Here is a 12,496-nt window from a genome sequence, read left to right as displayed (position 1 = left end):
CAACTAAACTTTAACTTTCAAATATCCGTCACCAAAAACATAATAAAATAATGCATCAAAGGTTCTTGACCGACAAATTAAGAGAGCGAAACTTGTAAACCGATTGTTTTGCAACGAAAAAAACAGTGACATAAATTCTCAATCTTCACACTCGCCAATTAAGAAATCACGAGATCATCAATTAAAAAATCAAATCAATCAAACAACATAACCAAACTTTTGGCTTTAGAAATTCAACAACGAAAGATACTAACAAAGAGATTAACAAATACGGCTAAAGTTTCATATAATATCAATTACTTGATATTGCAAAAAGTTACAAAAGAATATATTTAAAACTTAATGGATAATATAAGTCAAATAACTTAAACAGATCTCAATGTTTTATTATCTAACACTCATATCAATCAATGAACAATATTCATTTCTCAAATCTAGTAAAATTTTTAGACATTTTTTATTATCTTTTGAGGAGAAAATTTTTGACTTATTTGTTATTGATCAATTAATTTAATGGATAACGATTTTACACAAATCTTGTTATCAAATCTTAGACTTATTTTAGACTTATTTGTCATTGATCAATTAATTTTAGACTTATTTGTTATCAAATCTTGCACATTGCAAACATTAAAATTGTATCTAATAACAATAGATTTTTGTCCAAAAAAAATTGTATCTAAGAACAATAGATAATCTCCATATTCAAACCATATCTTTGCACAAAATTGCAACAATCTTGAATTGCTGATATATATTTATCACTGGCCACGTACCCGAAGGTAATAAATAAGCTCATCAATAAGATCTTCAGCATAGCCTTTAAAGAGTAAACCAACCTGAAGAATTTAAATCATAATTAAAAAGAGTATCACACAAGAGAAAAGAAAAATAAAAGGCATAAACAATAAAACACGTACCTCTCGATTGACATCATCAAGAGTATTTTCCCTTTTTAAATACATTATCACTAATTTTACAAACGACAGAAACACACAAGGATCATGTGCAAATCGAGCCTGCAGGGAAAAGATCTATTAGACTCATCAAAACTCAAAACTTTGCTTAATTAATTCAACATTGAAAACATATATGTGTAAGAGAATATATAATTCAACATTATGTCCGTGATTATTTCTCTACTGTCTTCCAAGAAGCCCAAGGCGATCAGCATCATGTTATCACGCCCATCCAGCCTTGCGTGTCTAATGATGATAATATGCTTCTTCAAGACATTTTTAAAAGGATGAATTTAAGGAGGCAATTTTTAGTATACATCCCAACAAGTCGACAAGCACCTCCTATCAGTCACCTTCTTTTTGCATATGACAACTTTCTCTTCTGCAAAGCACTACAACGGAAGAAAATTATCTCCAAGATATTCTCTTTAGCTATGAAGCTGCACTTGGTCAAGTTATAAATATTAGCAAGTCAACCGTAACTTTTGGTAAGAATACATATCATGAGGTGTCACAAAAATCATTGGCAGCGGTAAATATCTTGGTCTTCCTTCGATGATTGGTAGAAGTAAGAAAGCAATATTTAAGTACCTCAAAGATCGAATATGGAAAAATTAAGATGTTCTCATTAAATCTATTGCTCAAGTTGTTCTGTCTTATTATATGGATGCCTTTCTCCTTCCTTCCACCTTATGTTATGAGATTTAAAGAATAATGAATTCATTATATTAGGGTTCCTAAAAGAATGGTCGTGGAGAAATTAATTGGATGAGATGGGATAAGCTTACCTTGCACAAAAGTTCAGGGGGGGACCGGTTTTTAAAACATGGAAGCTTTCAATTTATCTATGCTCGATAAACAAGGTTGGAAACTCCTCAATGATTGTAGCTCCTTACTTACTCATATTCTGAAAGCCAAATATTTCCCTAGGAGGGATTTCGTGGATGCAAATATTGGTCACAATTCAGGATTTACATGGAGGAGCATTTGGATCAGTTCCCAAAACCTTATTGCTTTGGGTTATAGATGGTAGTTTGGCGATGGTTCCCAAATTAATGTTTGGTCCTCTCCATGGATTCACACTCTTCGTACACTTAAATCGTCTACTTCCTCTCCACCCAATATGGAATCATTGACGGTACGTGACTTATTGAGTTCAGATTTGTGTTCTTGGAATAGCAATGTTGTCAACAACTTATTCTTGCTTCAACCATTAAAGATTTGCCCCTCCATGCGCGTAACTTTCATGATACTCGTGTATGGAATCACTCTGTGAATGGTAACTACAATGTTAAATCAGCCTACAAGTTATGCATGTCTATGAAATTCAAAATTTCCTCATCTTCTCTCACCACTTCTCGTAATTGAAATGCATTACGGAAACTACACGTATCCCACCCTAGAATCCGGTCTATGTTATGGTGTATGGCTCATAGTTGTATTTCTACACGTTCCCACTTGTTAGGGAAGGGTCTCTCAATCGACGATACCTGTGTGCATTGTGAACAGTTGGTTGAAATACACATTCACTTTTTTTTAGTGTGCACAACAACCATAAAGTGTTAGGAATGAATACACTGTCAGTAATCTATTGTGTACTGCTAACAACTTTACTAGTCTTCTCTTTGATTTCTTTAACATGATCCTGGTTCAGCAACAAGAGATGGTGTCCGTGATTCTTGGAATCTATGGAAAAGTTGAATACCAAGTTATGGGAAGGAACAAACACACCTTGCGAATTTATTGTGCAACGTGGTAAAAATTCTCTCCAAGAATGGATGAATATGCAAAAAGCAAGGCGACCGAGTTAGGGTACACATCAACAAATATGTGGGAAAAACCTCCGCATCTCACGGTGAAATGTAATGTGGATTGTGAACTCTTTAATAACAACACTATTACATGTCTTGACATCTTCTTTAAAGACTCCGCTGGGGCATGTTGTTAGGCTTCTAAAAGTATTCCTATTTAAATTTTACTCCATCAGTAGCTGAAACGTTAAGCTTATTTGAGGCTATAAACATTGTTATTAATTGTCATATGACATTTGTTATCTTTGAGTCCGACTATAGGTTACTTGTTGGCACTATTAACTCCAACTCTACTCCATGAGTTTGGAGATATTATTTATAGATGTAAGGATCTATTGTCATCTCATAATAATTTTATTGTGAGTAATGTCAGAAGGCAAATAAATAAGGTAGCTCATAACATAGCTAGAGCTTTCTTATTCCACTATAACCCCCATATTTTTATGACGTGCTGTCTCGTTTATAGTCGTTACTCTTTAATAATGAAATGAATTAATTTTGTCTTTGCTATAAAAAAATTGAAAATTTACCTTCACCTTTTCCAGATATTTGTTAACAGTTTCACGATCAATCACTGGCCTGTGAGCATATACTCTTTTCATCTTCTGTGTTTTCAAGTCAATAAAAATTTTAGACCATCAGAGAAATCAAGGAGAAAATTTTCAACAAAAGCCTTCACTTAATAAACCAATAAAAATTAAAATTCAACTTATGATGAGAACGATTCAAACATAATTGTATATATGAATCATTTGCTCTCATTTACCAATATTTTTTTCTAAAAAAAATAATAGACATTTTCTAAAGATTAGAAAAACCAAAATTTTAGGGCTTCAAAATAAAAAAGAATTTAAAAACTTGATTACTCAGTTAAAGTTTTTTTGTTTTGTTGAGAGGACTACTCGGTTAAAGATGCCACGCTTTCATAAAACACAAAATATTAGTAAAAACTAATGGAACAACAATGTCTAATAATAACGCAAAGAATTTGAACCATATATTAAAGATCAACTTGAAAGAATTATGAATCAAGAAAAACTATAAAACTTTGCATACTTCAATGTAAACCAATGAGATGATAAATTTGAAGGAATTGAAATTAAAATTTATGTAAAGTCCCAAAACTACCAAATTCCAAAGAAACATATAGGAGATGAAAAGGGAAGAAAAAAAACTAATACGGAAAATTAAATTGCTTTCTATCACAGTTTATATCAACCTTTGTGGTAGGTACTTCAATAATCAAAAGGAAGAACACAAAATATTGGTCGAGATGGAGCTTATTTTCAGTTTGAGATTCAGAATAAAAGAGATAATGAATAAATAAGTGAGAAGGAGAATCACCATATAATGATATTATAAGAATTGATATAATAATTTACTAATAACATTTAATACGATTTTCTTAAAAAAAAAGCATTTAATATGATTTGACTGAATTTATGTATAAAATAATTCATATATTCTATTATATTACAAAGTGGGGTCTTAATATTATATTTTTTAAGATTAATTTAATAAACGCTCTTCTATAAACATAATCTTTTTGTTTATTTAAAAAGCAAAATCTCTTTGTGATATTTTAGTAAATTAATTGATAATTTAGTAAAAAATAATAATTTAGTCAAAAGAGAAATAAGTAGTATTAAATATGACTTTTTTTTTTTTTCTTTTGACTCAGAAATAATGAGTTTTGTACTTTCGGTCAACATAAATTAATGAGTTAATTTTTTTTTTTTGAGGGAAACATGCTTATAGCATTTCATTAATAATAAGAGTTTCAATACAATCGGGTATATCAAAATAAACGGCGGGACTAGCTAAAGACGTGGCCTCTCTTGCAAGTGCATGAGCAACCACGTTGGCTTGTCGCCTAACAAACTCCAGCATAGAGTAAGAAAATAAATTACTGAACAACAAATGACTGGATTAAATAATACAACCAAATTCGGACAAGTCGTTCCTGCTAGAAAGGAATGCATCAGCTGTCAACTTCGAGTCTGTTTCAAAATCTACATTGTCAAACTGCATATCACTCAACCATTGCAGAGCAGCATGCAACCCTAAGGCTTCACCCACCTCCACCGGTACACTACAAGGGTATGCAAAAGCTTTACCCAAAACAAACGTACCGTCCGCATCCCGAACACAAATACCAATACCTGTATGATTGAGATGAGAAGAAAAGGTTGCATCGTTGTTACATTTGTATCGGCCTACTCCAGGAGGCTGCCATATGGTTCGATGTTGATGAGAGGAGGGGGCCGTTGTTGGCTAATGTGTCAAACTAGACGCGAGAATGTCCAGAGCATTCGCTAGTTGCCAATCTTCAACCATATTCCGAGCACGCTCGACAACCGTGGCACTTTTTCTGTAAAATCCTCCCATACTTTGAGATTGTGGTGTTTCCATAGGCTCCATATTACAGATGGCAGATGTAACAACCCGACTTTTAGCTAGATTTATTTTAATTACTTTTATCATGTGTTTTATGTGCTTGTGTGTGATTATTCATCATTGGGTGCATTTTCATGGGTTACCGTGTTGGAAGGGTATTTTGGTCATTTGGTGAGAGCGGGTAAAATTATAAGTTGTGGTGAGAATTACTTTTAGTGGTTAGTGAGAACCGTTGTTTTACTAAGTTACTAGAGTAAAACTAAGATTTTACCGTTTAGTGATATTTTACCGTTACTTGACCGTTATTAGTTAATTACCGATTAGAGTGTAGAAACATTTGAGATGTGAATAGAAATGGGTTAAGTCCATTAAGTGGAGGGTTAGGCCCAATAAGGAGACTTAGTATAAAAACCTACTCTTATGAGAAATTTCCTCACACTTTCATTTCATAAGATATTTTTGAGAGAATAAAGAGAGAAAGTGGGAGCAAGAGGAGAAAAGGGTTAGAGAGAAGAGGACTTGAAGAATCAAGGATTGGGGTTGAGCTAGGAGCAAAATTGAAGCCTAAGCTAGGGAGATTAACCTACTAAGGTAAGGGGGTTAGAATTCATCATAATCACTTTTGTAATTTTCAATTATTTGTATGATAAGTGCTTAATTGGATGAATTGATTAATTGTTCATAATTGATGAAATTCATGCTCTAATTCTGATGAAATGTTTAGATGTATGAAGTTATGGATAATTGAATTGTTGTTAGTTGAATTGCATGTTCAAAGTATGAAAAATGGGTATGTGTTGAAAATATGCTCAATTGGTGAATTATGCTATGTTGTTGATGAATTGTGATAAGTTTCATGATCAATAGATGTTGTTGTTGTTAAGTGATGTTATGGATGCTAATTCATGGCTTGGGTATGCATGATTCATAATTTGTTGTTGTAAAATAAGTTGTTGTTGTTGGTTTGGTGAAAATGAGTACTTATGAGTTTTGCTCAATTGTTGGATTGAAATATTGTGTTGTTGAATTATGGTTGAATTCATGTCTAAATGAAGTGTTGTTGAATTAGATATGTTGTTGTTGTTGAATGATATCATGGGTATTCCATTTTATGAAATAAGTTGTTTGTATTGTAGTTGTGCTAGATGGTCATGTGAAGGACCAAAGTGAAATTTGATATACAAAGTTGTTGACTGAGTTGTCTATGTGGTTGGATGAGTTAAACTTGATGGAATTTCTGTTTTTATGTTGTAGTTGTGATAGTCGAGTCGTTTGGGAGAAATTGAGGGTTTCGGGTGAAAATTCAATTGTTAACCGTTTTGGAAAAATGAGTGTTGTGTAAAGCTTTGGAAAATGAATTTGGGAATGTTGTATTTTTCTGTACATTAAGATAGGGCTAAATGTCATGGACACGTAGGTGAAAACGGCATCGAAAACGGATTAACGGTTTGATTTTTATGCGCGAAAACGTGGAGGTTGAAAATCTGGGCTGTCTGTCAAACTATGATTGTGCCACGATTTGGGGCCATCGTGCCACGATTCTGATCAGGATTTCAGTCTTTCTGAACCTGGAAAAATTGTGCCACGATGGGAAACCAACGTGCCACAATGCTGTCTTTTCAAAAACCTTAAAAATGCAATTTTCTTTGATCCAATTGTTTCCAAACTTATTTCTAAGTATAGGGACTCTATCCTAATCATCTAGGGGTGTTTTTATGAAATAATTAACCCTGTGTAAAAGGGCTCTAGTGAATCTTTGTGTCGTTTTGTCTTGGGATTTATCCATGTTGGCCGGTGGCCACTTGATATGGTTTTTGGTCGGAAATGTTTCTTGAGCCAATTGTCTTATGAATTGTTGTGACCATTCTTGTATGACTAAGTGAAGTTGTATGAATGAATGATTGTATTTTGGATATGATATTTATCATGAGATGTGTACGCTATCTTACTTAGGATGTAAGAAATGCTTGAAGTGGTGAAACTATATGTGATAGTTGATGTTGAATAACATTGTTGATTATTGATGATCATGTTGATGTGGTGATGAATGCTATGATTTAATTGTGTATGGACATGTTTTCTTGATAATGTAAATGTTGTGGAGATGAACAATATAAATGGGTGTTGTCATATATATTGTGGTGAAAATTGTGATTGTTGTCGCATTATCGAGTCTTGTTACATGTCCATGCATCATAGTCGTGTTGAGATTGTAGTTGTAAAAGGGTTGAACTCTTTTACTTCGGAGATTATGTAAGACAGGTGTGAACTCTTACATACGATGTTTTTGTTGCATCGAAGGTGACGACCTTGAGGTGATCCGGTACCACATGCATTTATGTGTCAATAAGTGCATATCATGACATGAGTCTTATTTGGAAATGTGATTGGTGATTGGTGATTGTGTATGAATAATTGTGCATTGATGTTTGTTCATGACACATGTGATTGGTGATTTATTAATGTGAGATATTGGGGTTTTGATGTAAGTATATATATATTTATGAGGATATCATTATTGATCAAATGCATGATGTTTATGTTGAATATTCATGTTAACTGTTATTTGGATTATGATGATGTAATACTTACCCCTAGTGGTTTTGACCGTCTACCTGTCTGTATGGGTGGGTAGACGTTGTGTAGGAGTAGTGCTTGGTGAGTTTTGTGCTTGATGGATATCGGGAGCTTTCTCCGATATCCGTGTTGAGTTTAGTCGGCTCTGATCTAGGCTTGCTGTGTCGGTCTAGATTAGTTTATTTTGGACTTTTGTTATGCTTGGAGATTACCCTTATGTTGGGATTTTTGAGATTCATCTATGTTGATGTAATAATTGATTCATGACATGTATATTTGGATTACTCTGGTTTATATTCCGCTGCGACTGTTGAGATTTATATACATGTTTATTGGTTTTGAATTTTGGATGATGGCGTAGCCTCTATTTCTTGAATAAATGTATTATTGCATGTTTATTTGCTTAAATAGAAATAGGAGTGTTATAACAGACGTTGTGTTAATTCAACATACAAGTTCTCTAACAAGTAAAATATAGCAGTCATAGCTAAGTCATTGATAGAAATAACATGTTGCACCGAGCTCCAAAGACCTGTTCTATTCCAAACATGTTGGCAAAATGACAAGCAAAGAAAACATGCATGAGGAGGGTTCAATATTATAAAGAAAAGTTAACCCTCCCAAATCCCTCCCCTCCCATTTTTCTCTATTTCTTACATTTGCTCATTCCTTTTTTCCTAAGCCTTCTCCTCCCTATTCTTTTAAACTCGCAAACAAAACCTAAGTGAAACCACGATACAAACCATATTTCTAAGGTTATCATCAGTGTGGAGTTTGTCATAAAGAAATATCCACAAAATGAATGACCTTGTAGTAGGTATAACTGAAGAGCAAATGATTTTTTTCCACATCAATAACTAAACCTAATGGTTCAAGCGTGAATAAGCCAAAATAACATAGATTCTTCCATCCATATATTTAATCAAACTGTAGTGTCAAATGAGGGAGCCATATGGATGTAAACTTTCGAAATTTTATTGAAAGTGAATGGAAACTTTAATCTAAAGTATTCTAGAAGATTCCATTATGCATTACCTATATAGAGAGTTAATTTCACATCCAAATGATCCAGAATGTTAGCAGGGATACAAAGCATGTCCATAAGAGGTTTATCTAACCATTTAAGTTTCCAGAAATTTAGAGTGTATTTGGTTTGCAAAACAGTAAGTACTGGACAGAACAGTATAAGATAGAACAGTACAACACAAGGCAGAACAGCATATGACAAATTTTTTATGGCATTGAGTAATTTTTTGTTTTACACGATTTTTGAGGAACAAAATGCTATTTTGGTATTCTAGACAACTTGTACGTAGGACAAAAAGTTGTGCTGTGATTTGGTGAGAGACAAAAATATGAGTTTTTGTCCTGTCCCTTGCCTCCAGTTTGTCCTTACAAATCAAACATTGGACAACTAGAGTTGTTCTGTCCTGTCCTTCATTTTTTAGCAAATCAAATACACCCTTATACTTTTTTCCATCACCAATTCTCCAAGTAGAACAATTCAGAATACTACTATAATAAGGCTTGATTCCAAAATAAGCTGAAGAAGCCAGTGATGAGCTATAGGCATAGAGCCTGTAATAAATATAGTTTTGCACAATAAAACCCATTGCAAATTATATTATTAATTGTTCGACAGCTACGATAGAGATAAAGCATTGAAGTTTCATTAACTTTAATTGAAGATATGATAGCCAACCCTCCCACATTAAGGGGTTAACATAAATGTTTCCAAGATACTGTATAGATCTTTGCATAGTTCACATGAACACTCCAAATAAAATTTTATTTACGCTTCTCTAATTGAGTTCGTTAGTCAAACTCACAAGCCATACATATACATGAAAAGAGTAACCAAGAATATCAGAGTTAACCTAGTGCACCCTGCCCATGATAGTGAGAAGACTGCCTTTCCATATTGCAAGTTTAGATTTCACTTTATCTAGGATGTATTTAAGATGAATGAATTTAGGTTTACCTTTAAAAATAGGTATTCCAATATAAATAAAAAGGAGTAGAGACATGTATGTCAAGAAGGTAGAGGTGTTGGCCTGTTTTGGATTTAATAGATCGTTAAACCCAAATGTTTACTTGATTTTGTGGCATTATGCCTCAAAATTTGGATTCTATGCATCGTGACAATTATGACACAATTTTGTAATCGTGATACGATTTTTAGGTGGAATGTAAAGAAGCTACTAGAAGAAAAAACGCAACATGATTTTGGGATAAGGTTATAGTATTGTATTGTGTAATAGTTTATCGTGTCATTTTGATACAACAAAAATGTGAGAAAGTTTTGAAGGGTGAGGTCGTATTGTCGGTCACCATGTCACATGCGAAGAAGACCAAGATGGTGGACAAATCACTGAGTCTTATTGTCTTGTGCCTTGGCAACAATGTTTCCAGAGATGTCACAAAGGAGACAACCATGCACGGCGGCTGTGTGGGCAAAGTTGAAGTTATTGTATATGACCAAGCCTTTGACTCATAGGCAATTCCTAAAACCAAAACTCTATTCATTAAATATGGGGGAGTCAAAGGTCATCATGAAGCAACTAATAGAGTTCAACAAAATCCTTAATGATATGGAGAACATTGAGGTGCATCTTAAAGATAAAAACAAAGTTAAACTCTTGTTTTGTGCTCTACCTAGATCGTTTGAATCGTTCAAAAGTCCATGCTCTATGGCAACGAAGACACTGTCACCTTAGAGAAAGTTTAAACGGCTTTGAAAACCAATGAGTAAATTAAGTCCAAGGATTTGAGAGATTAACAAAGACGACAATGGAAACCACTATGCTGTAAGACGATTTTCCCTATAATGGTTTTAAAATGGCGGTCTTTAAATCAATGTTTTTTTAGAGGGACTTTAAATCCATGTTGTGTAATGAAAAATGAATTGAGAGCTTGTCTCATAGCAATCAAAATAATACATTAACTACCTCTCAAACCCCAATTATTACAAACTTGATTTTTGACATCTCATTGTTAATAATATGAATAATCAGATTGAAGAACAAAGAGATTAATAAAGATGACTAGTGTGTTTCATAGCATACCAATTGATTGGTATTACAAATTAAAAGGTATCAATAGAATATATATAAATCCTGATGGACTGCAAACTTGGTAATATCAAGTCCCAATAACTTAAACTCAATACTTTATTATCTAACACCTACTTTGAAACTTATGATGGATTAACAAGAAGCTTTGTGAGTTTGTAAAAAAATAATAATACAAAAATCATATTAAATAATATAAAGTTCTAACAACTACACTTTAAGCTAAAGCTTACTAAGCTTTAAACTTGTTACAAATTAACCAAAAAATAAACCAAATCAAATGATATCAAAACTAATGAAGAGCAACAACCAAAGTGAATTATCATAAGAGAGAGAGCTAATGGACTGCTAACTTAGCAATATAAAGTCCCAATAAATTAAGCTCAATACTTTATTATCTTACACCTATCTTGGTCTCATGAGCTTAGCTCATTTGACAAGGGATAATGTACAATATATGCAGGGGCCAGGGTTCGAACCCCGGACACCCCACTTATTCATCTTAAAGGTGAATTTCTCTAACCATTAGGTTACTTGACCAAAATAAGAAAAGCTTACACCTACCCTGAAACTCATGATGAATCAACAAGAAACATTGTGAGTTCGTAACAAAAAAAATAAATACAAAAATCATATTAAATAATATAAAGTTCTAACACTTCCCTTTAAGCTAAAGTTTGCTAAGCTTTAAACTTATTACAAATTAACCCAAAAAATAAACCAAATCAACCGATATCAAAACCAATGAAGAGCAGCAACCAAAGTGAATTATCATAATAGAGAGAGCAACAAGAATAATCACCATCAACCAACCAAAGAAACCATCCAAACATAAGAACTAAGTCAAACGAAACCAAATCAAACAAAAGAACCGGTAGGGAGAAGCAACCATACATACCAACAGAGAGAGGAGCAACCAATAGACCAATTAAATAGGGAGAAGTGCAATCAAGCAAAAAATTAACCCAAAAAATAAACCAAATCAGCTGATACCAAAACCAATGAAGAGTAGCAACCAAAGTGAATTATCATAATAGAGAGAGCAACAAGAATAATCAACATCAACCAACCAAAGAAACCATCCAAACATAAGAACTAAGTCCAACCAAACCAAACCAAACAAAAGAACCGGTAGGGAGAAGCAACCATACATACCAACAGAGAGAGGTGCAACCAATATACCAATTAAATAGGGAGAAGTGCAATCAAGCAAAATAATCAATAGGGGGAATATCAATCAAAATCTAAATCAATCAGAAGAATCAACAAATAGAAAAGCAATCAAACAGAATAATCAACAGGGAGAACTGCAATCAAACATAATAATAATTAGAGAGAAAGAAATAACCAAACAAAAGAAGCCAATATGGAGAAGATCAATCAAACAATAAAAATCAAAAGAAAGAGAGACAATCAATGAGAAGAAACCAAAAGGAATAAGACAATCATAATGAAGAACCAACATATCAAACTAAATCCAACCAAAAAAACCAATGCAAACCAAACCAAATAACCAACATTGATAAACAAAAGCACGTACAAACCAAGCATCGTCCTACCGGTGGAAAATAGTAACCGAAGCATGATGAAGCATACATCAAAGATTCTTGACCGACAAATTAAGAGAACGAAACTTGTAAACCGGTTGTTTTGCAACGAAACAAACAGTGACACAAATTCT

Source organism: Medicago truncatula, chromosome 7 (assembly GCF_003473485.1).
Source record: "Medicago truncatula cultivar Jemalong A17 chromosome 7, MtrunA17r5.0-ANR, whole genome shotgun sequence".
In the NCBI taxonomy this organism is placed as follows: Eukaryota; Viridiplantae; Streptophyta; class Magnoliopsida; order Fabales; family Fabaceae; genus Medicago; species Medicago truncatula.
The sequence above is the reverse complement of the archived record's forward strand: the minus strand, read 5'-3'. Positions refer to the sequence as shown.